The 26,010-nt window shown below is 47.4% G+C and overlaps 1 protein-coding gene across 1 annotated transcript in view; it reads right to left on the bottom strand.

Moving 5' to 3' along the window:
* The window catches only part of GFOD1 (Gfo/Idh/MocA-like oxidoreductase domain containing 1), a 100,915-nt gene that overhangs the window by 58,232 nt on the left and 16,673 nt on the right, over window positions 1–26,010 (bottom strand). The window lies entirely within an intron of this gene.

Raw genomic sequence — 26,010 nt, 5'->3', positions numbered from 1 at the left:
AAAAGCAGCCCATTGTCTTCCAAAGGAGGTAGGACAAAATATAAAAGATAAAAAGTGAGACAAAAGAGTTAAGGACAGAGATAGGTCCCGGGAAGTCTTAGGCGGCATTGCTTGGGGTAGGGTCCGGGCCTGAGTGCCCTGAGGACAATCGGAGGGAGCTTCTGTGAGTTGCCAACTTGAACTGTGGGAGACCAAAAGAGAGAGAGTAAATTAACCGCCCGAACACACTGCCGGCCGTTAGCAGAACAAAGAGACCGAGAAAATCCAGAGAAGAGCTCGCAGGCTGCGGACCGGCCCAGCCCCGCCGGAGGCAGGGGGGAGGGGAAGGTCGCGGCGAGACACAGGGCGCAGGCACCCGACCGGCGCGGGCGGGACTGGGGCTGGGGACGCGGAGGGCAGAAGGCGCGCGCACCCGACTGGCGCCAGCGGAAACTGAGACTGGGTCCGTGGAAGGGAGGGGGCGCGCCACACCTGGGGAGAGTGCGCCCACCGAGCCCCTGGCTGCCTGGACCGCTCTGACGGGGAGGGCACAGAGAGCAGGCGCAGCTTTTCCTTCCGCGCTTTTGTGGAACACCCGAGGGCTGGAGCCTCGCGCAGCGCAGGGCGCGCTCCATATAGAACAGCCGGGAGCCTGAGCAGCGCAGCCGGAGAAAGCAGCGTCAGCCCCTCCCAGGAGCGCCAGCCCGTCCCCGCGACGCAAGCCCGTCCCCGCAGCGACAGCCTCTCCCCGCAGCGCCGGCCCCTCCCCGCAGCGCCGGCCCTCCCCGCGGCGCCGGCCCCTCCCCGCGGCGCCAGCCCCTCCCCGCGGCGCGAGCCCCTCCCCGCGGCGCCGGCCCCTCCCCGCGGCGCCAGCCCCTCCCCGCGGCGCCAGCCCCTCCCCGCGGCGCCAGCCCCTCCCCGCGGCGCGAGCCCCTCCCCGCGGCGCCGGCCCCTCCCCGCAGCGCCAGGCCCTCCCCGCGGAGCGACGGAACTAGCTACTTGAATAAGAGTCCACGTCCGCCCGCCTGTGTCAGGGCGGAAATGAGGCTCTGAAGAGACCGGCAAACAGAAGCCAAATAAACAAAGGGAACCGCTTAAGAAGGGACCGGTGCAACAGATTAAAATCCCTGTAGAAAACACCGACTACACCGGAAGGGGCCTGTAGATATCGAGAAGTGTAAGCTGGAACGAGGAGCTATCTGAAACTGAGCCGAACCCACACTGACCGCAACAGCTCCAGAGAAACTCCTAGATATATTTTTACTTTTTTTTTTTTCTTTTTTTCTTTTTTCTTTTTTTATTTTTTCTTTTTTATTTTTTCTCTTTTATTTTCCTTTAAAATTCCCTATTACTCCCCCATTACTCCTTAACTTTCATTTCCATAGATTTTTACAATTATTTTAATTAGGGGGAAAAAAATTTTTTTTTCTTTTTTTTCTGTTTTCTTTTTTTTTTCTTTCCTTTTTCTCTTCTATGTCCTATTTTTCTTTTTCTCTTATTTCTTTTAAAGTCCTCTAGTACTCCTCTACTACTCCTTAATTTTCATTTTCAATACACTATAACCTTACAAAAAAAAAAAAGAAGAGAAGCCCTATTATTAAACCGAAGATTACTCTCTCCCAATCTTGACTCTCTGTTTTCTACCTCAGAACACCTCTACTTCCTCCTTTCCCCTTCTCTTCCCAATCCAATTCTGTGAATCTTTGTAGGTGACTGGGCTACGGAGAACACTCTGGGAACAGACAGCTGCATAGATCTGTCTCTCTCCTCTTGAGTCCCCCTTTTTCTCCTCCTGCTCATCTCTATCTCCCTCCTCCCTCTCCTCTTCTTCATGTACCTCTGTGAACCTCTCTGGGTGTCCCTAACGGGGGAGAATCTTTTCGCCATTAACCTAGAAGTTTTCTTATCAGGGCTGTATAGTTGGAGAAGTCCTGAGACTACAGGAAGAATAAAACTGAAATCCAGAGGCAGGAGACTTGCCCAAAACCTGAGAACACCAGAAAACTCCTGACTACATGGAATTTTAAGTAATAAGTGACCGTCCAAAAGCCTCCATACCTACACTGAAACCAACCACCACCCAAGAGCCAATAAGTTTTAGAGCAAGACATACCACGCAAATTCTCCAGCAACGCAGGAACATAGCCCTGAACGTCAACATACAGGCTGCCCAAGGTCACACCTAACACACAGACCCATCTCAAAACTCATTACTGGGCACTCCATTGCTCTCCAAAGAGAAGAAATCAAGTTCCACACACCAGAACACTGACGCAAGCTTCCCTAACCAGGAAACCTTGACAAGCCAATCGTCCAACCCCACCCACTGGGTGAAACCTCCACAATAAAAAGGAACCACAAACCTCCAGAATACAGAAAGCCCACTCCAGACACAGCAATCTAAACAAGATGAAAAGGCAGAGAAATACCCAACAGGTAAAGGAACATGAAAAATGCCCACCAAATCAAACAAAAGAGGAGGAGATAGGGAATCTACCTGAAAAAGAATTTAGAATAATGATAATAAAAATGATCCAAAATCTTGAAAACAAAATGGAGTTACAGATAAATAGCCTGGAAACAAAGATTGAAAAGATACAAGAAATGTTTAATAAAGACCTAGAAGAAATAAAAAAGAGTCAATTAAAAATGAATAATGCAATGAATGAGATCAAAAACACTTTGGAGGGAACCAAGAGTAGAATAACGGAGGCAGAAGATAGGATAAGTGAGGTAGAAGATAAAATGGTGGAAATAAATGAAGCAGAGAGAAAAAAGAAAAAAGGATCAAAAGAAATGAGGACAACCTCAGGGACCTCTGGGACAATGTGAAACGCCCCAACATTCGAATCATAGGAGTTCCAGAAGAAGAAGACAAAAAGAAAGGCCATGAGAAAATACTCGAGGAGATAATAGCTGAAAACTTCCCTAAAATGGGGAAGGAAGTCCAAGAAACCCAGAGAGTCCCAAACAGGATAAACCCAAGGCGAAACACCCCAAGACACATATTAATCAAATTAACAAAGATCAAACACAAAGAACAAATATTAAAAGCAGCAAGGGAGAAACAACAAATAACACACAAAGGGATTCCCATAAGGATAACAGCTGATCTATCAATAGAAACCCTCCAGGCCAGAAGGGAATGGCAGGACGTACTGAAAGTAATGAAAGAGAATAACCTACAACCTAGATTACTGTATCCAGCAAGGATCTCATTCAGATATGAAGGAGAATTCAAAAGCTTTACAGATAAGCAAAAGCTGAGAGAATTCAGCACCACCAAGCCAGCTCTTCAACAAATGCTAAAGGATCTTCTCTAGACAGAAAATGCAGAAAGGTTGTATAAATGTGAACCCAAAACAACAAAGTAAATGGCAACGGGACCACACCTATCAATAATTACCTTAAATGTAAATGGGTTGAATGCCCCAACCAAAAGACAAAGATTGGCTGAATGGATACAAAAACAAGACCCCTATATATGCTGTCTACAAGAGACCCACCTCAAAACAAGAGACACATACAGACTAAAAGTGAAGGGCTGGAAAAAAATATTTCATGCAAATGGAGACCAAAAGAAAGCAGGAGTCGCAATACTCATATCAGATAAAATAGACTTTCAAATAAAGGATGTGAAAAGAGACAAAGAAGGACACTACATAATGATCAAAGGATCAATCCAAGAAGAAGATATAACAATTATAAATATATATGCACCCAACATAGGAGCACCGCAATATGTACGGCAAACACTAACGAGTATGAAAGAAGAAATTAATAGTAACACAATAATAGTGGGAGACTTTAATACCCCACTCACAACTATGGATAGATCAACTAAACAGAAAATTAACAAGGAAACACAAACCTTAAATGACACAATGGACGAGCTAGACCTAATAGATATCTATAGGACATTTCACCCCAAAACAATCAACTTCACCTTTTTCTCAAGTGCACACGGAACCTTCTCCAGAATAGATCACATCCTGGGCCATAAAGCTGGTCTTGGAAAATTCAAAAAAATTGAAATCATTCCAGTCATCTTCTCTGACCACAGTGCAGTAAGATTAGATCTCAATTACAGGAAAAAAAATTGTTAAAAATTCAAACATATGGAGGCTAAATAACACGCTTCTGAATAACCAACAAATCATAGAAGAAATCAAAAAAGAAATCAAAATATGCATAGAAATGAATGAAAATGAAAACACAACAACCCAAAACCTATGGGACACTGTAAAAGCAGTGCTAAGGGGAAGGTTCATAGCATTACAGGCTTACCTCAAGAAACAAGAAAAAAAACAAATAAATAACCTAACTCTACACCTAAAGCAATTAGAGAAGGAAGAAATGAAGAACCCCAGGGTTAGCAGAAGGAAAGAAATCTTAAAAATCAGGGCAGAAATAAATGCAAAAGAAACTAAAGAGACCATAGCAAAAATCAACAAAGCTAAAAGCTGGTTTTTTGAAAAAATAAACAAAATTGACAAACCATTAGCAAGACTCATTAAGAAACAAAGAGAGAAGAACCAAATTAACAAAATTAGAAATGAAAATGGAGAGATCACAACAGACAACACTGAAATACAAAGGAGCATAAGAGACTACTACCAGCAGCTCTATGCCAATAAAATGGACAACTTGGATGAAATGGACAAATTCTTAGAAAAGTATAACTTTCCAAAACGGAACCAGGAAGAAATAGAAGATCTTAACAGACCCATCACAAGCAAGGAAATCGAAACTGTAATCAAAAATCTTCCAGCAAACAAAAGCCCAGGACCAGATGGCTTCACAGCTGAATTCTACCAAAAATTTAGAGACGAGCTAACACCTATCTTACTCAAACTCTTCCAGAAAATTGCAGATGAAGGTAAGCTTCCAAACTCATTCTATGAGGCCACCATCACCCTAACTCCAAAACCAGACAAAGATGCCACAAAAAAAGAAAACTACAGGCCAATATCACTGATGAACATAGATGCAAAAATCCTTAACAAAATTCTAGCAAACAGAATCCAACAACATATTAAAAAAAATCATACACCATGACCAAGTGGGCTTTATCCCAGGAATGCAAGGATCCTTTAATATCCGCAAATCAATCAATGTAATACACCACATTAACAAATTGAAAGATAAAAACCATATGATTATCTCAATAGATGCAGAGAAAGCCTTTGACAAAATTCAACACTCATTTATGATTAAAACTCTCCAAAAAGCAGGAATAGAAGGAATATACCTCAATATAATAAAAGCTATATATGACAAACCCACAGCAAGCATCACCCTCAATGGTGAAAAATTGAAAGCATTTCCCCTGAAATCAGGAACAAGACAAGGGTGCCCACTCTCACCACTACTATTCAACATAGTGTTGGAAGTTTTGGCCACAGCAATCAGAGCAGAAAAAGAAGTAAAAGGAATCCAGATAGGAAAAGAAGAAGTGAAACTCTCACTGTTTGCAGATGACATGATCCTCTACATAGAAAACCCTAAAGACTCTACCAGAAAATTACCAGAGCTAATCAATGAATATAGTAAAGTTGCAGGATATAAAATTAACACACAGAAATCCCTTGCATTCCTATATACTAACAATGAGAAAACAGAAAGAAAAATTAAGGAAACAATACCATTCACCATTGCAACAAAAAGAATAAAATACTTAGGAGTATATCTACCTAAAGAAACAAAAGACCTATACATAGAAAACTATAAAACACTGATGAAAGAAATCAAAGAGGACACAAACAGATGGAGAAACATACCGTGTTCATGGATTGGAAGAATCAATATTGTCAAAATGGCTATTCTACCCAAAGCAATCTATAGATTCAATGCAATCCCTATCAAGCTACCAACGGCATTTTTCACAGAACTAGACCAAATAATTTGACAATTTGTATGGAAATACAAAAAACCTCGAATAGCCAAAGTAATCTTGAGAAAGAAGAATGGAACTGGAGGAATCAACCTGCCTGACTTCAGACTCTACTACAAAGCCACAGTCATCAAGACAGTATGGTACTGGCACAAAGACAGAAATATAGATCAATGGAACAGAATAGAAAGCCCAGAGATAAATCCACGAACCTATGGACACCTTATCTTTGACAAAGGAGGCAAGGATATACAATGGAAAAAAGACAACCTCTTTAACAAGTGGTGCTGGGAAAACTGGTCAACCACTTGTAAAAGAATGAAACTAGAACACTTTCTAACACCATACACAAAAATAAACTCAAAATGGATTAAAGATCTAAATGTAAGACCAGAAACTATAAAACTCCTAGAGGAGAACATAGGCAAAACACTTTCCGACATAAATCACAGCAAGATCCTCTATGACCCACCTCCCAGAATATTGGAAATAAAAGCAAAACTAAACAAATGGGACCTAATGAAACTTAAAAGCTTTTGCACTACAAACGAAACTATAAGTAAGGTGAAAAGACAGCCCTCAGATTGGGAGAAAATAATAGCAAATGAAGAAACAGACAAAGGATTAATCTCAAAAATATACAAGCAACTCCTGCAGCTCAATTCCAGAAAAATAAATGACCCAATCAAAAAATGGGCCAAAGAACTAAACAGACATTTCTCCAAAGAAGACATAGAGATGGCTAACAAACACATGAAAAGATGCTCAATATCACTCATTATTAGAGAAATGCAAATCAAAACCACAATGAGGTACCATTACACGCCAGTCAGGATGGCTGCTATCCAAAAGTCTACAAGCAATAAATGCTGGAGAGGGTGTGCAGAAAAGGGAACCCTCTTACACTGCTGGTGGGAATGCAAACTAGTACAGCCGCTATGGAAAACAGTGTGGAGATTTCTTAAAAAACTGGAAATAGAACTGCCATATGACCCAGCAATCCCACTTCTGGGCATACACACTGAGGAAACCAGATCTGAAAGAGATGTGCACCCCAATGTTCATCGCAGCACTGTTTATAATAGCCAGGACATGGAAGCAACCTAGATGCCCATTAGCAGATGAATGGATAAGTAAGCTGTGGTACATATACACCAGGGAATATTACTCAGCTGTTAAAAAGAATTCATTTGAATCAGTCCTAATGAGATGGATGAAACTGGAGCCCCTTATACAGAGTGAAGTAAGCCAGAAAGATAAAGAACATTACAGCATACTAACACATATATATGGAATTTAGAAAGATGGTAATGATAACCCTATATGCAAAACAGAAAAAGAGACACAGAAATACAGAACAGACTTTTGAACTCTGTGGGAGAAGGTGAGGGTGGGATGTTTCAAAAGAACAGCATGTATATTATCTATGGTGAAGCAGATCACCAGCCCAGGTGGGATGCATGAGACAAGTGCTCGGACCTGGTGCACTGGGAAGACCCAGAGGAATCGGGTGGAGAGGGAGGTGGGAGGGGGGATCGGGATGGGGAATACGTGTAAATCTATGGCTGATTCATATCAATGTATGACAAAACCCACTGAAATGTTGTGAAGTAATTAGCCTCCAACTAATAAAACAAAAAAAAGATGAAGAAACCAGATTTTTCTAAAACGTCATATCACAAAAGACCAAGAAAGGCTTGACCATGTTTCTGACATTGGCTAAAGAGACATAACTACTAAATGCAGTGCCTGACCCTCAGCTGGACCCAGTTTAGAGGGGGAGACGTGACCAGACCCACTGGCAGAGCTGGAATATGGGAGGTAGATGAAAGAAAGCATTGTATCAACGATTAAAGTCACCAAAGGTGATCCATGTATGGTGGTTACAGAAGAGAACACCCCAGTTCTTAGGAAATACATACTGAGATATTTAGGAAGTTAGGGCCATGATGTATGCAACTTACCCTTAAATGATTAAAAAGGAAAAAAGAGGTGCGGGCTTGTGTGTAGACAAAGAGCACAAGCAAGAACACACAAATGATAAATGTTAACAGCAGATAAATTTGGGTAAAGATCAGTGGTGTTCTTTGCACTATTCCTTATTCCTGTAACTCTTTTGTAAGCTTGAAATTAATTCTAAATACAAAGTCAGGGAAATGATGCTGAGGGCCTGAACTGGAGCAGCACTGGCAGCAATGAAGCATAGAGGGAGTAAAATCTGGGGTGACTGGTAGGATATGGGGGGATAAGGCAGAGAGATACCTAGGGTGACTTCCAAGTCTCAAGAATGTGAGTCTGAGGGGCTTGTAGTGACGAAGGATTGATGCTTTTGAACTGTGGTGTTTGGAGAAGACTCTTGAGAGTCCCTTGGACTGCAAGGAGATCCAACCAGTCCATCCTAAAGGAAATCAGTCCTGAATATTCATTGGAAGGACTGATGTTGAAGCTGAAACTCCAGTACTTTGGCCACCCGATGTGAAGAACTGACTCTTTTGAAAAGACCCTGATGCTGGGAAAGATTGAAGGTGGGAGAAGGGGACAACAGAGGATAAGATGGTTGGATGGCATCACTGACTCAATGGACATGAGTCTGGGTAAACTCCGGGGGCTGGTGATGGACAGGGAGGCCTGGCATGCTGCGGTCCATGGGATCAGAAAGAGTCAGACACGACTGAGCGACTGAACTGAACTGAACAGAAGCAGGGAAGGAAGCTGGCCAGGCAGGACAGAGGAGACGGCCCTGAATAAAGGTCTGGTTTTAAGAGTTCCTTCAAAACTTCTTTCTTAACAACTTTTCTAATTGGCCACATGTGACTGGCTACACGCCTTCCAATACAGAGGAACGCGTTCACATACACAGATATTTTCCATTAATTGATACTTTTGCTTTGCAAGTGCCCAATCATTGTGCTCAGGTCAAGGTAGGGGCTGCATGGCTGCTCCCTCCCTCAGCCCAAAGGGAAGCCCTAGAAGGCAGAGGAGAAGACTGGTCTCCCTGAAGCCCGTGGCCCACCCCATCAGGCACGACACAGCCAGTTCTCTGCTTGAAGGAGATGCTCAGTAAAAGCACTGGCCAGCGGTTTCCCTTCTTCTTTGTCATTTTAGCCCCAAGGAAAGGGTGTTGTTATTGGTCTTCTGCCAAAGAGGGATCTTGTGAACAATTCTGAAAAGAAAACGAAAGTTTCCAAGTGCCATGGCAACACTTAGACTTTCTCACCAAAGCCACGAGGAGCAGAAGGTCTGCCTACTCCTCGCATGTTATTTGCGGCAGCCTTTTGCAGGATTCAGGGCCTTGCAGCAGCTCTAGAAGGATAAGGAGAAACACACTGAGGCCACATGTAGGTGAAGTCAGCATCTCACCCCACTGAACTGTCAGGGGATTTACAGGCTCTCAGAACAGCCTCTGATGGCCATGCCTCTAGTAACCGCCCTCCAGGGGCTGGAGGCCTGGAGTCCCTCCTGAGACAGCTCTGTGCCTGCGGCGGCTGACTCCCAACTCTGCCTCTAGAGACGGAGCCAAAAGGGCTTTGGACACAGGGGCTGGTTTTAAATGCTGGAATATGAAACGTGGTAGAGTCATCTTCTGCCCTTAGAGAGCCAAATACCCAACAACCCGGGCAACCCAGGCCGCCTGCAAGCAGAAAACACAGACGCTTAGACAAACAAATCTGTGATTTGGGTTCCCATGGCCCGTGAAAGATGTGATAGCCAAACACAAGAGGTCATACTCTCCTCCACTTACGGTTCTTGCCACAAAGGGTGTAAGATGTGACCTCCCCAGAAGAGAACTCTATTCTCGACAGAATGCTTTCCTACATCATTCAGGAAAAGCCATGTGGTTTCTATTCAAAGTTCACGTAAACAGTCTAAATATGTTAAGGTTAAGACCTTGCATTTCCTCTCCAATGATCATTCCCCCATCCATAAATTTTTTCTCACTTATATCAGACGAACTGGCTTTCCTGACTTGGCTCTAGAGAATCGATAACCTTATTTGATAAAGAATCTTGCTGCCAGAGTTGCCCTGATGAGCAGGCATGCCAGCCACATTGTTTCAGAAAATTCCCTCTTTATTCTGGAAAGTCAAGCTGATCTTTTACACCTGGACTACGAGTGCTCTGGCCTCTCCAGGGTCAGGGCGACAACCAGATTCTCCGTGCGGCTGGTGGGGACATCAGCGCTAAGGAGGCAATGTTCAGTGATTTTAACTTACTTAAAATTCCTCTTAGGGCAAGCAGAGGAACCCGGAACCCAGATGCCATGGGTTAGCACTGGGGGCAACACTGCCATGTGAGGCTGGCCTTCACTTGCTTTCAGTCACTTTAAAGTCCATGAGGGCGGGACTCCTCAAGGCCACCCCCAGGCTTGGAAGGAGATGAACTAGTAGGAAGATCCCGCAGAACTCAGCATATAGTTATACCCACAGCGGCGGCAAAAGAGTACTAAGCAAAACCAACAAAAAGCAAGGCATGTGGAGTGACGTCTGGGGGATCCCAGTCTCAAGCCTCCGAGAGGCGTCTCCCAGTGGAGCCACACGGGACGCACTTGACTCCTCCAGCAGCCAACTATGACCACAGGCAGGAAAACCCAGCAGAGACTCGGTGTCCAGGGTTTTATTGGAGACCGGTCACATAGGTACCCTCTGCCTGGCACATGCCAATATCCCAGACTCCCAGGAGACAAGCTGGTGTTCAGTATAAACTACACTGTTTGCACAAACAGGCAGTGGGCCCTGATTACTTCTTAGGGAAGGTTTTATATCAGATCAGGGAACTGCTGACCAGTCAAGCTCCCAGATGCCGGCCAAGGGTCAGTCTCCCGACCCGGCCCTTCTCAGAGGAGCAGACTCAGGCCTGTGCAGCAAGTAAACCAAGACTCGGCCCAAGGGACGTGCATCCCAGACTCGGCAACCCAGGATCCTCCTTATTAAGGTTCCCACCCGCCCTGATGTCAGTGTGGTTCACACCTGCAGGCCAGCTGCTTCCACACACAGGCCTTACTCTCCATCAGCTGTGATGGTCATTCTCTGTGCAGCCTTGGCAGCTCTGGCCAGAGTCCTTGATGGACATCACAAAATTTCTCAGAACCAGAAGGGCCCTGAAAGAACACTGGTTCATTCCCCTCATGATACAGATGAGGAAAGGGACCCTTAGGGAGGGTAAGTGCCCAGAATAAGCCTGCCTCTGAAAGCCTGTCTTCTGGCAGACTCTCCCAGCCTCTGACACTGAGCAGGCCCTGATCCATGGCCCTCAGCCACGACCCACAGGCCGAAGAGATGAGAAACAGATGAGCAACGTGGAGGGCTGGGCCCAGGGAGCGGCCCAGCTGTGTGACGGGGCCTGGGTAGGTCTGGGAGGGCTGCCTAGCTGTTCAATCCTGGTAAACATGGGGCACGAAGCTCACTGAGCCCAGTGCGTCCCCATCCACATGAGGCTCACCTGCAGATATCCTGAGATTTCATCAGCAGAGTCCTCCGAGCAGTTATCAGGCAAGCGGTGGCTCCAAGGGCTCCTCGGCTTGAAGCCAGGAGCTTGGGGGTCAAGGGCAGCCAAAGGCCAAGCAGCGTCCCTTGGTCCAAGCAAATGGACTGTCATCCCAAAGCAGCTGAAATGCATATCAGCAACGGGACAGACACCACCAGACTGGAGAAGTAAGGACCAAGGTCGGGGGTGGTCCCCCCAGGTCACTGATAATCACCCCAGATCAAATCCACCTGGAGGGAGGGCACCTATGTGCCGTGTTTTCTTAAAACCCCAATTCTTCATTCTCACTCACAGAAGAGATGCAGATACATGGGAATGTGGGGAAGACTAAAGAGACCCTAGCTCTGCCTGGCTACTCTCTTAAATCAAGGAGGTAATAGAAAGGCAGGTTTGGGCTTCCCTGGTGGCTGAGTGGTAAAGAATCTGCCTGAGATGCAGGAGATGCAGGAGACGTGAGTTAGATTCCTGAGTCAGGACGATCCCCTGGAGAAGGAAATGGCAACCCACTCCAGCATCCTTGCCTGGGAAATCCCATGGACCAAGGAGCCTGGTGGGTTACAGTTCATGGAGTCAAAAAAAGAGTCTGACACAACTGAGTGACTAAACAACAACAAAGGCAGGTTCGGGTGGTGGTAGCTGCTTTCTAATGTGCAGACTAGGAAACAGGAAAAGCAACAGTAAAAAAAAAAAAAAAAAGCAGCTCTGATGGGAAATGAGACAGAGAGCCCCCTAGGGCCCCGGCTGGAATCCTTCCCAAGGCTGAGCCATGGCTCCTCCGTCTGGGGCTCTGCAGATACCGTATCCCCGAATCACAGTTCTCCCACCCCAGCCCCGTTAGATCTGCTCCTGGAGCTGGTTTCTGGGACCTGCAAGAAACACAGGCTTAAGGAATGCAGGTAGCAATGGCTGAGCAAACTCCGCTCCTTCACTACGATAAAGGACGGCTGTGGGAATGGTCCAGATGAGAGGTGTCTGGAGACCCAGGGGCAGGGACGGCCGGGCCCGTCAGATGAGACATCCGCCCTCAGCACCTCCCCGGGCCTGGTCCTCAGCTCGGGGCACTGAAGCCAGGCTGAAGACAGACTGCATTGCTTCGGAGTTTTCAGACCTGACCACACAGTTAACCAACCCTCTGCATTGTCTGTAAAATGTCTGACTGTACAGGCCCACCAGCCCTTTCCCAAAATCTGTGGTCCCAGATTCCCAGATTTCAAAAAGGTAATATGATGTGTCTGCTGGAAGTTACATGCCACTCCCACGCTTTTCTGCAGCGAAACATGCAAATATGCACATGATGTGAGAAAATCAATGAACTGCTTCACACTCATTCAGCTCAGGTACTGTAATCAAATAAGTTTACACCAACCGAAGAAAACATTCGATTTCTGGAGTTGAGTTTTTTTTTTCCCCCAGAATTGAGGATTAGGGACCGTAGTCCTGTATCCACTCATCAGCTCTCTTGGTGGATAACCCGGTTAATCCGGGCACAGCGCTCTGCAGAAGGCCTGCACCCACCTGACTACCTTGCCCTGTCTCTCTCTCACTGGCTGCAAGCTCCTTAAAACCCAGAGATAGCATCTTAGTCATGTTTTATCCACCTTAGCGCACAGCAAAGTGTTCTGTGCGCAGCAAGGCTTGAATAAATGTCTGTTAAGTGAATAAACCTAGTTTCAACGACAGTTTCTTTCAGTATTCAAAACACAATGAATCCTTGCAAATTCCCCAGAGGGGACAATTACTTCGTCATCTGAAGATGTGAGAACCTAGAAATTCAGGTGCTAACATCTGTAACGCTTTCAATTCACCCTTTTGAAAACATCTTCAATAACACAAAAGGCTTGCAACTTCAAAACAAGCAAGTGAATAGCAGAGGTAATAGCACAAGCAACTTATATTTAGTGAGAGCTAAATGTGCCAAGTCTTGTTTAAAGAACCTCGCGTGTATTAACTTACCTGATCCATCAACCATTTTTTTTTAAGTCGCCCAATTTACTAAAAGGAAGCAAATCAGTAGCTTGCTCAGGAACACACAGCTACCAGGCGGCAGCTGTCAATCGCAAGCCATCAAATCCTAATACACACACCCCCATGGCCTCACCTGTTAGGTGGGCACAAAACCCCTTCTGCCCCTCTTATGGGCTGATCTGCGTCCCCTCCCCCACAAAGGATTCAGTCCCGACCCCCGTACCCGTGAAGGTGACTTTATTTGGAAGGGAGGTCTTCATAGACCATCGGGCTAAAAAGGGGTAACTGAGTGGAGCCCGAGTCCAACATGACTGGTGTCCTGATCAGAAGGGGGACACTCAGACACAGACTCACATGCAGGGAGAACACCGCTGAACACGAACACAGAGATGGGTGGATGCTCGCCAAGCCAAGGAATGATAAAGATGGCCAGCAACCCACCAGAAGCTGGGGGACAGAGCTGGAATGGGGGCTCCCCGGGGCCCTTGGAAGCAACCGGCCCTGCCGGCACCTTTGATCTCAGCCTTCCAGGCTCTAAGGCCTGTGAGAAAATTAAATTCTGTTGTTTACGCCGCCCAGCTGAGCCTTGGTCGGGCAGGTCCGGGGAGCTAATAGAAGCCCATCAAGCTAATAAAACGAGGCTGGAGCCAGCAAGGCTGACGTCTCGTTCTCAGAGACTGTCCTGCAGTTAGTTACTGACACCATGATGCACGCATGTTGGACCAGAGAGCGACAGATACAGGATGTTCGTGGGGCTTCTTGTTCATGGGCATGTCCCTAAATCCCACATCCTGGCCTTTCAGTGACTACTACTTCTAAAATCAAACCAAGAGAAGATATTTCCGTGCTACCTAGTCATTCCCCAGAATGAGCAATAGCACACCCACCCCCCTCACCCACGCCCACCCCGTCCATGAGCACATGGAGTTGTACACAGCCACCCACCCCCCGCCACAAAGCAGTGCTTCCCTGCCCACTGCCTAAGACACTGCCTCACTCTCCACCTCCCACAGAGCGTGGCCTGTGGTGATTCAGAGGTGACAAGTGACAGTTGGGGACGAATGCCAACACCTCCCGGCCCCTCTGCCTGACAGAGACAGAGGTGGCCCCCACATGGGACTCCACAGCAGAGTTGGGGAAGAGGGAGATGGGGGGACCCCAGGATCTGACTTCGTCCTCTGGTTGACACTCCTACCTGCTACCCCGACACATGAAACCTCAAGCAGAGTACATGTGCACTGGGGTGAGATTTTATACCATCTGATACTGCAGCTCCCAGTAGAGTTTAGGGTTTAGTCATCTGAGGCTCCCTGATGGGAATCTCTGGGCATATGCACCCATCACACTGGGGTCCTGCACATACACGCGTGCGCACACAGACACTCCCCACCAAGCCCCTGCCCCACCAGCATCCTTAGGGATTCCAGAAGCTTGGCAGTGAGCATGTACACCCCAAGATGGTGGTCAGGTTTCTGACTCCATCCAGTCTGAGTTTTACGCTAAGAGTTGGTTCTCTCAGAAGTCCCTATCGCTACATCACTGTGGTAATTCCAGACGCCCATCAGGCTTTTGTTTCCTGTGGCCCCAGCTCACAGAAGCTGTGGAGGATCATCCCAGGCAGGAAGGCGGCCACAGGTAGGGAAAACAACCTTGTCTCTGGTCTGAAAATGGTTGTAAAAACGCCGGAGATGATAACACAGGTTATTTGTCAAGAGAAAACCCTTATGATACTGCACCACAGATTGACAGGAAATTTCTGAAACTGTAGACAAAGGGGTCTCCTTCAGCCCCAACAGGACCAACCAGAGGTCCCGCTAACTGCCCGTCAGCAGGGCCCTGCCTGGGCCACCTCACATCCTGCGGGAACCAGGGAAGCCCGTGCAGAAACGTCCCAGCCGCAGTCAGCACAGCAGCCACACAAGGCACCACATTAGACCAGGAAGAGCCCAGGAGGTCACACTGCCCCGTGGCCTTTCTGCACATCTGCGTCTGGCCACCCGCCTGCTGGAACCTGCTCTCACGGGGAAGGGACCCTGACTCCCCCAAGCAGCCTCACCTGCTCCCCCAGACGGTCATCGTGTAACATCTGCCTCGTCAGCCCTCTGCGGACATTTCCACACAGACGCCACGGGACTCTTGAGCTTAGTGGCTCCTCGGCATGTGGGATCTTCCCAGACTAGGGATCAAATCCATGTGCCCTGCACTGGCACATTGGTCCGTCTAGACAAAGCCATGGTTTATCCAGTAGTCACATGTGAATGTGAGAGTTGGACCACAAAGAAGGCTGAGAGCCAAAGAACTGATGCTTTTGAACTGTGGTGTTGGAGAAGACTCTTGAGAGTCCCTTGGACTGCAAGGAGATCGAACCAGACAATCCTAAAGGAAATCAATCCTGAATATTCACTGGAAGGACTGATGCTGAAGCTCCAATACTTAGGCCACCTGATGCGAAGAGCCAACTCATTGGAAAAGACCCTGATGCTGGGAAAGACTGAAGGCAGGAGGAGAAGAGGACGACAGAGGATGAGATGGTTGGATGGCCTCACTGACTCAATGGACATGACTTTGAGCAAGCTCTAGGAGATGGTGAAGGACACAGAAGTGTGGCGTGCAGCAGTCCATGGGGTCACAAAGAGTCCAACACGACTGAGCAGCTGAACACCAACTGCATTGGCAGGCAGATTCTTGACCACTGAACCACCAGGAAAGTCCCAAGGGTCTCCACTTTTAACAAGTCCCTTGTCCACCCCCAACAGATCCACAAAAACACTCTGAGAAACTGATGTCAAAAAAAAAAAAGTCACAAACTCAGGGAATGCTGGAGCTGGGACTAGAGCCTGGATGACGTTACACTTGATACTTCTCTTATGCCAGGAGCATTATTGATTATTGATGGACAGCAGGTATTTCCCACTGTCAGCAACCATCTGTAACAAATGCCTACAGCTGGCTGTGATTCAAAGTCAGCAAGACATCCTCAATGAAGTTCTAAACTGGACTCTATAACCTGTGTTCTTTGGAATTGGCTGTCGCTAGAAAAGTGAGCTCGGAGCTTCCGTGGGCCCTCTCCTCGGTGCTCCTACACCATTCGCTCCGCCTCCTTCAGTGACAGCCTTCAGTCCAAAGCAAGCAGCGTTTTCTATCCAGGCACCAGCAGGGGCTCCAGATGAGATTCCTGCAGCTCAGACTGAGGGGAGTGGTTCAAATGGGGAGGTGGTTTCTCTCCTTCCCAGCAGCCTACCCCGTGCTGGAAGCCGAGAGATGGCACACTCTTGGAGGACAGGGACCCCACTCCCTTGCTTCCAACAGATTCAAACCAAACCTTTGTTGAGTCGTCACTGAGCTCAACCTCAGCAGTTCCAGTAAGGCTTCCCAGAGGCCACAGATGACCAGTGCTGAATGAAGAGTTTTTGGAAAGAAAATGGGAATTCGATCAGTCCTAGGAATTGTACCAGAATCTGCCTTAGGTTTCATTTCCCACCTCTCTGGATGGGGGAGACTGATGCCGCCCGCATCTACGGGTTCCAGGGACGTCAGGGGTTCACCAGGAGTCACAAATTCCGTGGGGCACAGCGAGTCCCCATGAATGTCTCATGCTTGAAGCTGACAGGCAGCTCAGAAGAGCCGTGTCAGGGGCCAAAGGGCAAGTTCACATTTTGTCTCTGAGTTTCTGTCTTGTTCTTTTTTTTCTTTTCTGTCCTGTTTTTGTATGTGGTAGTTTTGGTGGTTTAATCACTCAGTCGTGTCCAACTCTTGTGACCCCATGGACTGTAGCCCACCAGGCTCCTCTGTCCACAGGATTTCCCAGGCAAGAATATTGGAGTGGGTTGCCATTTCCTTCTCCAGGGGATCTTCCCAACCCAGGAATCGAACCTGGGTCTCCTGCATTGCCGGCAGACTCTTAACCGACTGAGCTATGAGGGAAGCCCTTTGTTTTTGTATCATGTCTATTTTTCATCTCCCAACTTGGCTCTTTGGAAGCAGGGGCTCCATCTCATCACACTCTGAGTCTCCTTTGCAGCCCTGGCTGGGTGGCTTGTGCGTACATGGCAGGGCTCCAACAATGCTGTTCCCGTGATGATGAGGACAGGCAGCACCCCACCCTGCCCCGCAGGCTGGCATCTCTTTGTGTCACTAAGCCAGAGCCACCGGGGAGGGGGGAGGACGCCCCGATTCCGAGGGGGCGGGAAGCACCTGCCCTCACAAGCGCGGCCCTGCACAGACCCTCACCACGAGGTCGTGGGAAGCGCCCTGGGTCTCCTGAGTCAGCTGCCACAGCTGCGATCCCTCCAGAGCAGCCTCGGCCGGGGAGCAACCCAGGGCCACCTCCCCCTCTTGTTTTTCCATCCCATCAGCTCACACCTTCCACCCTCTGGGGCAGGGCGGGCCACTCTGCCCTCTAACTGCCAGCCGTCCTTCGGCAGTTGCTTCCTGTTGGCTGAATCTGTGAGGGCGTGCGGCTCTCTCCCGCCGTATCTGGTATGCATGGGGTGCACGCTCTCCTTCACCACACGTTCCCTCTCTGACTTTAGAGAGAAACACATTGCCCCACCGCGCCCCAGAATCGGCTATTCTCAGAACACATGGGAGCCGGGCTCAGTCTCCACCAAGACAGCCAGACAGCGGAGGACCGGTCTTCCCAGCTCCAGGAGTGACGGTCACCCAGGACGCCTCTTGTACCATCGGTGCATCCGTGTGTACCAATGAGTCACCAAAATTCTGGGACACAGCGGGGCCACCTTCAGCCTGTCAGGCCTGAAGCTTAAAGCCCCAACAGCAGATCCAGGTGCCGACTCTGCCGATTCCTAGCTGTGTAACATCGGGCAAGTGACTTAACCCCTCTGTTTCTCCAACTATAAATGAAAACCGTCACTTCCTCAGAAGGCAGTGTTAAGAATTAAGTGAGATGCCTGGCACACGACAAACGTACTTTTAACAAAAAGGGCTCCATTTCTGTGCAATGGCTTCTGACATCACTCACCTTCACTGCTCTCGTTGGACCCGTTTAAAACTCCTCTCATTATCTACACCCTGGTGGCCCAGATGGTAAAGAATCTGCGTGCAATGGGGGAGACCCAGGTTCAATCCATGGGTCGGGAAGATCCCCTGGAGGAGGGCATGGCAACCCACTCCAGTATTCTTGCCTGGAGAATTCCTTGGACAGAGGAGCCTGGTGGGCAATAGTCCATGGGACTGCAAAGAGCTGGATATGACTGAGCGACTAATACTTAACATCATTTATACAGACAGTCTCTGTATAAATAGTCTCTTAAGGACCATTTAAAAATGCAAACATTATTTATATTATTTACCAACAAGTAAATAAGATAAAACCTCTTAGGGGCCTGGGCCATTTACAATAATTCCAATTGGGTGGCTGGTTATTTTGTTCCCAGTTTTTGAATGTCTTGAGTTAAGGCTCTTCCTAGAATTTCTATACTGATGGTGGTTCAGACAGTAAAGAATCTGCCTGCAATGCAAAGGACCTGGGTTCAATCCCTGAGTCAGCAAGATCCCCTGGAGGAGAAAATGGCAATCCACTCCAGGATTCTTGCCTGGGAAATCCCATGGACAGAGAAGCCTGGCAGGCTACGGTCCAAGGGGTCACAGAGAGTCAGACACGACTGAGCAACCAGCACTTAAAATTTATATCCCTCTTTGTACCGCTCCCATTGGAGCCAAAATGAATTGGCAGAGCATCTCAGCTCACTTCTGGGCGCAACACTAAGCAACAGGCTAGAGCTTCTCACCCAGCTCACCTTCAGTCTGGTCAACTGTGAGGCCCTGCTTGAGAGAAAGCGGATTTCTGCGAAGTAAAACAAAGCTGACACATGTATCCTGCCAAACACCAGCTCAGTCAAGGTTGGTTCTTATTACCAGAACTTTTTAGAGAGTGAGGATCAAGTCACCCTTCCCCTATCCTTTCCTGGGTCCCCTAATCTTTTCCATCAGAGCCCTCAGGTCAGTGGAGTAATGGATGTTTTCCAATTCTAACTGCTAGAATTTAAACAAAATCTGTCCACCAAACCGCAAATGTCATCACCAGCTTTGCAAACTACACACGACAACAACAAAAGAACCCAGTCTGATGCTTAACCTCTGCCTCCCAATTCCCACTGGCCTCTTCCTTTGGGCTATTACACCTGCTTGGGGAGAAGAAAGTCAAGAAAGCAAGCAATGAAAGAAAAGCACCTTGTGTTCAGGTCGCAAATGCCACCATGTCAGTGAAGACGGGCTAAGATTTCATTAAGCAAAAAGCATCTCTCTTTTCAAACCAGCAAGTCACACAGGTGAGCAATCAAGCAACTGAAAGGGAAGAAGGGAACAGTCTCTTAAGGACCATTTAAAAATGCAAAGCATGTTATCTGTAACACCGCCCCGGGCACTTAATTAACCGTGTGCCCCCATCAAGCTGGGCTCTCCTGACCACCAGACTCCAGAAAGCTGCAGGTGGCCAGCCTGAGGGGGCGGGTGTCCTGGGGGTGCGGTGATCGTGGGGACTCACTGCCACAGAGCTAGTGAGAGGCAGGGGCAGGGCAGTCCCCCAGATCTGGGCTGTCCACCACCGAAGCCACCAGCTACATGAGAAGACTCTCAATTAATTAAAATGGAATAAAATGTAAAATTCAGTTCCTCATTTGCACTGGCCGCATCTCACGTGCTCAAAAGCCAGATGGGGCCAGCGTCTGCTGCATCGGACGGCACATAATGTTTCCATCAGCACAGAAATTCTACTGGACGGCATCCCTTCAGGTCACAAGACTCCCCAAGTTCTTTCCATTCCACCCGGGTTTCGGTCTCACTTTTCCTGCAGGTGTGCCTCTATCGAGTGCTGTAAAACTGGGTCAGTGGGACAGACCAGCTTTTCTTCTTAATGAAACAGCAGAGAATAGAAAATATCATGTCAATATCATGTGCCAGTGTCATAAGGAGAAGCGTCATGGGATAAAACTTTTTCAATTTGATTCCACTTTATTGAGACACATGAACACATGCATGTTCCCTATATCGATATATTTATAGTTATATATATAAGGGGACGACAGAGGACAAGATAGTTGGATGGCATCACCCACTCAATGGACATGAGTTTGAGCAAGATCCGGGAGATGGTGAAGGACAGGGAAGCCTGGCGTGTTGCAGTCCATGGGGTCACAAAGAGTCAGACACAACTGAGCAACTGAACAACATAGTTATGTTCTACTTGGCCATGATGTACAACATATTTCTTCCTGCAGTCAGGGTCAGAAAAACTTAGACCCTCTACACCAGAGCGTGCTCCTGGCCTGTAGATATTCTATATGTGTGTGCCTTTGCCCCCGCTCACCTTCCCCTTTTCCAGGATGACTCAAATCACGAGGGAGTGAGGCCGAGCATCGGCTCCATAGCATCACACGTGGGTTTTCCTGCACATCTGGTTTCCCCTGTCTGCTCTTCCCTGTTAATTCATTACCCTTGGGCACAGAGCCAGGCAACTGAAAGGACCGAGACACTTGTCTGGGCTCCAGGACCCACACATGGGCAGAGGCAGAGGGGAGGCTGGGCGGACAGACCCACAGCCAAGCTGACACTGATTCTGTGGCTTGTGAAGTCTGGCTATGCTATATCTATAGCTGAACAGATTAAGATGAAGAAATGCCCAGAAATCACCCTTGCTGCCTTGGACCACACACTCCTCCTGCTCCAGCTGTTAGTTCTACTGTCCCCAGAGGCCAGAAGAAACTGGAATACCCTTTCCCTCATTGGACTCTCTCATTGGTGGCTCAGATGTTAGAGAATCTGCCCACAATGTAGGAGACGTGGGTTCAATACCTGGGTTGGGAAGATCCCCTGGAGAATGGAATGGCAACCCACTCCAGTATTTTGGCCTGGAGAATTCCATGGATAGAGGAGCCTGGAGGGCTACAGTCCATGGGGTCAACAAGAGTCAGACACAACTGGGTGACTTTCACTTTCCCTTACTGGGGTGGAAAACTTTATGCATCAACTTGGCTAGGAAACGATACCCAGTTATTTGAACAAACATTATTCTACATGTTTCTGAGAAGGTATTTTTTAGATGAGATCAACATTTAAATTCACAGACTCTGAGTAAAGCACATTATTCTCCATAATGTGGGTGGGCCTTGTCTAATCTGTTGAAGACCTTTACTAGAAAAAGACTGAGCTCCCTTTAAAAAGAGGGAATTCTGCCAGCAGATGGCCTTCAGACTTGACCTGAAACACTGGCTCTTCTCTGGGTCTCTAGCCTGCTCTCCTGCCCTGCAGGTTTCAGAATCGCCAGTGTCCACAACTGCATAAGATTTCTTAAAATCAATCTCTCATTCATATATATATATATATATATATATATATATGTATATATATATATGTGAATATACACACTTACCTAAATATATACACACATACAGTTGACCCTTGATCATTACAGGTTTGAACTATGTGGGTCCACTTACATGCAGGTTTTTTTTTTCTTCCCAATAGTAAAAACTACAGTACCACACAATCCACTGTTGGTTGAATCCATGCAAATAAAACTATAGATACAGTGGAACTGTGGATATGGAGGGCCGACTATAAGTTATATGCAGATTTTTTGACTGTGGAAAAGTGGTACCCTTAAACTCCATGATGTTCAAGCGGCAACTACACATATACATACATATGTACGTATATACAACTACACATATACATACATATGTATGTATACATACATACATATACATACACACACATCCTACTGTTTGCTTCTCTAGAGAAACAAGTTTCTCAGGCTAACATACTCATATTCTACCCCAAGAAAGCCTCCTCACAGTTCAAGGCATTCTCTCAAATGCCACTTCCTCTGTGCAGCAACCCCCGATTTCTTCTGCCAAAGTGATCGCTGCTTCTTTGCTCATTTCTGTAGTCTATTCCTTGTGCCACATTTTTGCAAACATAATTCTTGTGCCTTGTATCATGACTAAGATTTAGGTTCTAAATCTTGTTATTCAAAGTTTGGTCCATGACCTGGCCGCATCAACATCCTCTGGAAACTTGTTAGAAATGCAGAATCCCAGGCTTCCCTGCTGGTCCACTGGATAAGAATACGCCAGCTAATGCAGGAGCCTGCTCCAAGGAGCCTGTGAAAATACCAACACTCAGTTGCCACCCTCAGAGATTCTGATGTGATTGGTCTGGGATGCAGGCTGGGTTTATCAGGATGCTGAAAATCTTCCCAGGGGTTCTAACTGTGTAGCTAAGCTTGAAAACCATCGTAAATGAACCCCTCATTTTATAAGAGAAATTGAGACCAGTGAAGAGAAGGTCAAACTACAAAGTGAGTTAATATTGGACCCCACCAAAGTTTCCCGTCTCCCTAAAAATGTTAAGGAGAGAGGAAAAAAATCCACAGGCACTCTCAGCAGATTTCAAACGAAACCTGGGTCATCCAACACACAGCCGACGCAAGACACTGTCATGACACCAAGCATCTTCCTCTATAAAGCGAATCAGTAAGAAACAGGTTCTATGAACACAAAGAACCACTCAGTCTAGGCTGGATCTGAGGAACCCTTCCCACTTTTAATGACTGTCAAACACTGAAGCCAGGTATAAAATTAGTGCTGGGAAAGACAGGAGCCACCCTGGGCTAGGGTGACCCAAAAACATCCTACATAGACACAGATCCCACCTCTACTGGTGCCTTGATCTCCTCCTGGCCCCTGGTTCTTTGCTTATGTAATTCCTGTGGAAGGCAGAAGCTGATATTATTGTGATGCTTAGTGTTACCATGGCACGGATTTTTCATCTGAAGATAGGAGATAACAGGGAGAAAAGATGGGAGGAGTAAACATAGTTCTTTTCCTTTCAAACCCTCTCTGCGTTTAACTTTACGCCGACAGGTGAAGCCCACTAATTCCCCTGCCGGGGTTATGATCAGTTACACCAGGTTTTCCACCTGGTTACTCCCATCACATGCTTTATGTTTTAGGAAGGGTGACTACCATGCAGCAGGCACCCAACCTGGGCGGACACTCGCGTGAAAAGCGGCTGCATCCAGACGACTGCTCACGTGTGACAGGGTGACATTCTCTGTCACCACCTCCTATCAGCTGTCCCCCGCACAAGTTCTGACCTGGAGTGAATATGTCTTTGGAGAAGAGACATGAATCTGCTTGATGGAGTGAATATGTCTTTGATCTGTTGCTGACAATGCAGTTCTTCTTCTTGCACAAAACTACATCTTTCCTTAGTGCCGTGGAGGACGATCTGCTTAATGAGGCACCTGCAGGCAAAGCTAACCCCAAACGCCCACTGTGTCAATAAATTTGCACTCAGACATTATACCAAACACCACTGCATTACTAGCTTGACAGCTGGTAGTGGCAGCCACCCCTCCAGAATGAGCTCTCAGCAGCGGTATTAAGGGAAAAAAAATAAACTACACCATCAATAGCACAAGGCCTGTGGGCAGGCAGGCAGGCAGACACACACACGTGCACACACACAAACTTACGCAAATAGCCTTCCCTCCAAGCCACACCAGTCAGGCCACTTTGCCCCCCAGAACACATTTCCTCCCTTGCAGATAAAGGGGAAACTTTATCTTCCTGATATAAAAGAGAGCTGTGTTTGTCTAACAGATTACAAAACAACAACAGTCCGGGTAACCAACCACATGACCGCAGTAGGAATAAAACAGCACTTAAAAATATCTACCAAATCCAGATCACTTCCACCAGGAAGTCACCGGGCTGCCCTGGTAGCTCAGATGGTAAAGAATCTGCCTGCGACGCAGGAGACCCGGGTTCGACCCCTGGGTCAGGAAGATCCCCTGGAGAAGGAAATGGCAACCCACTCTGATATTCTTGCCTGGAGAATCCCATGGACAGAGGAGCCTGGCGGGCTACAGTCCATGGGGTGGCAAAGAGTTGGACACGACTGAGCGACTAACACAGATACAGATCACTTTGCCCGGTCAGTGCCAAGCTTTTAAAGTGAGCTGTTAGAACAGAAGTGTTCCAGGTGGGAACTTTATAAACTGACTCCGGAGTCTGCATTTCACCATGAAGGTAATGAAAGGTCTAGAGAAGTGACGTCACTTGCCCAAGGTCACAGCTAATTAGTTGTGCTGTCAGGATAAGAATCACCTGTCCAGGCCCCCAGGCCAACACCCTCTGGTCACTCACGTCTCCAGCCACAGCCCAGGAAGGGGTTCCCGCAGACCCTACACCAGCTCAGGTTTGCCTAAAGGCACGACTTCCACAAAGAAAAGGGGACGTGAAAACTGGAAATATGTCCACCGCACCAACTCTCTGTTTCTCTGGAAGGCTAAAGCCAACAGGAGCTTCACTTCCCACCCCAGGGCCAGGTCAGCAGGAAGAGGAAAACGACAGGGCTGCCCCAGCTCTTTCCTGCAGTGTTTGGGCTTTGGCGGCATAAGGTTAAAATTACAAATAAATCACCCTACAACCAAGAGCCTGTGGCTTCTCCCCGGATTCAGAGTCATTCCCGATTACCTTCCCGAACACCAGCAGAGCTCCCAGGCCCTCAAGCATCCACTTCCACCTCCTCGAAGACCATCTCTCCCCTTCGGGCAATGCTGGACTAGTTTTTACACTTCACAAATGTCTACACATGCCTGGGGGCAACTGTCCCAGATTTTAAGGATCACGGAATATGAGAACCGGAGAGTCACTTCAGCCAAACATCTTCGCCATGTTACGGTCTCTTTCCTCTGGCGTGGGAACAAAACCAATGTATTTTTTTTCTACTAAGACCATTGAAAAACTGAAAATTTACGGAAGAAATAAAAATCCACAATCCCATGGGCCCATAATAACCATCATTAGCATTTTGGCTGATTACCTACCAGGCTTTAATTTTCTGGGCCAGTGTGTTTTTTAAGCAAGGCTATCATCATCATATACAATTATTTTCATATCCTTTTTCTTTACCTATAGTTGTATCATAAAAATTCCCCATGCTGCTATAGTCTTCCCATACATAATGCCAATGGCTATTTAGTATTTAATCAACTATATTTACCTAACTGCTCCCCTACTGTGGGACATTTACGTTTGTTCCTAGAGTTTCATAACACAAATAAGGCTTCACTGAACCTTATTCTATGTGCAGGTTTTTTCAGAGTTATTATTTGAAGTTATTTCCTTTGGAGAGCTTACCAGAAGTCAACCTCCCATTTTTTTCATTGTTGGAGAAACACAGGCCTGGAGTGATTAAATAAGGTAAAACAAACAGACTCTAGGGACCCCGGTTCCGTCCTGACTCAGCTGTCAACGATTAGCTGTGAGAATGGCAACCAGCCGCTCAACTCCTCTGAGACTCAGTTTCCCTTGGGTGTTAGGGGATCGGTCCCTCCAAGCCTATCAGTGTCTCTGGCCACCAGTCCACACAGCCTCCCACGAGACACCAAATCACCCACCTGTCTCCCTTCTGTTTCTCTGCTTTTCCTATCAGCTGCTCGGGAGAATGACCTGGTCTACGCCCATCGTGAGATCAGAATTGTTTAGGCAGGCAGGGGCCTTGCAGTCCAAGCCTAGGCCTTGCAAACTGTGGCAGCTGCAGTGGCTGTTTCTCCCTCCGCCCCCGAGTCCTTGGTGCTGAATCCAGGTCAGCCGTGGACCCTGACAGCCCTTGCTTCATACCTGAGCGTGCTGACTGGAGGGCACTGTGTCGACGGTACAC

This window comes from Dama dama, chromosome 7, assembly GCF_033118175.1.
Source record: "Dama dama isolate Ldn47 chromosome 7, ASM3311817v1, whole genome shotgun sequence".
Taxonomy (NCBI): domain Eukaryota; kingdom Metazoa; phylum Chordata; class Mammalia; order Artiodactyla; family Cervidae; genus Dama; species Dama dama.
The sequence above is the reverse complement of the archived record's forward strand: the minus strand, read 5'-3'. Positions and strand labels throughout refer to the sequence as shown.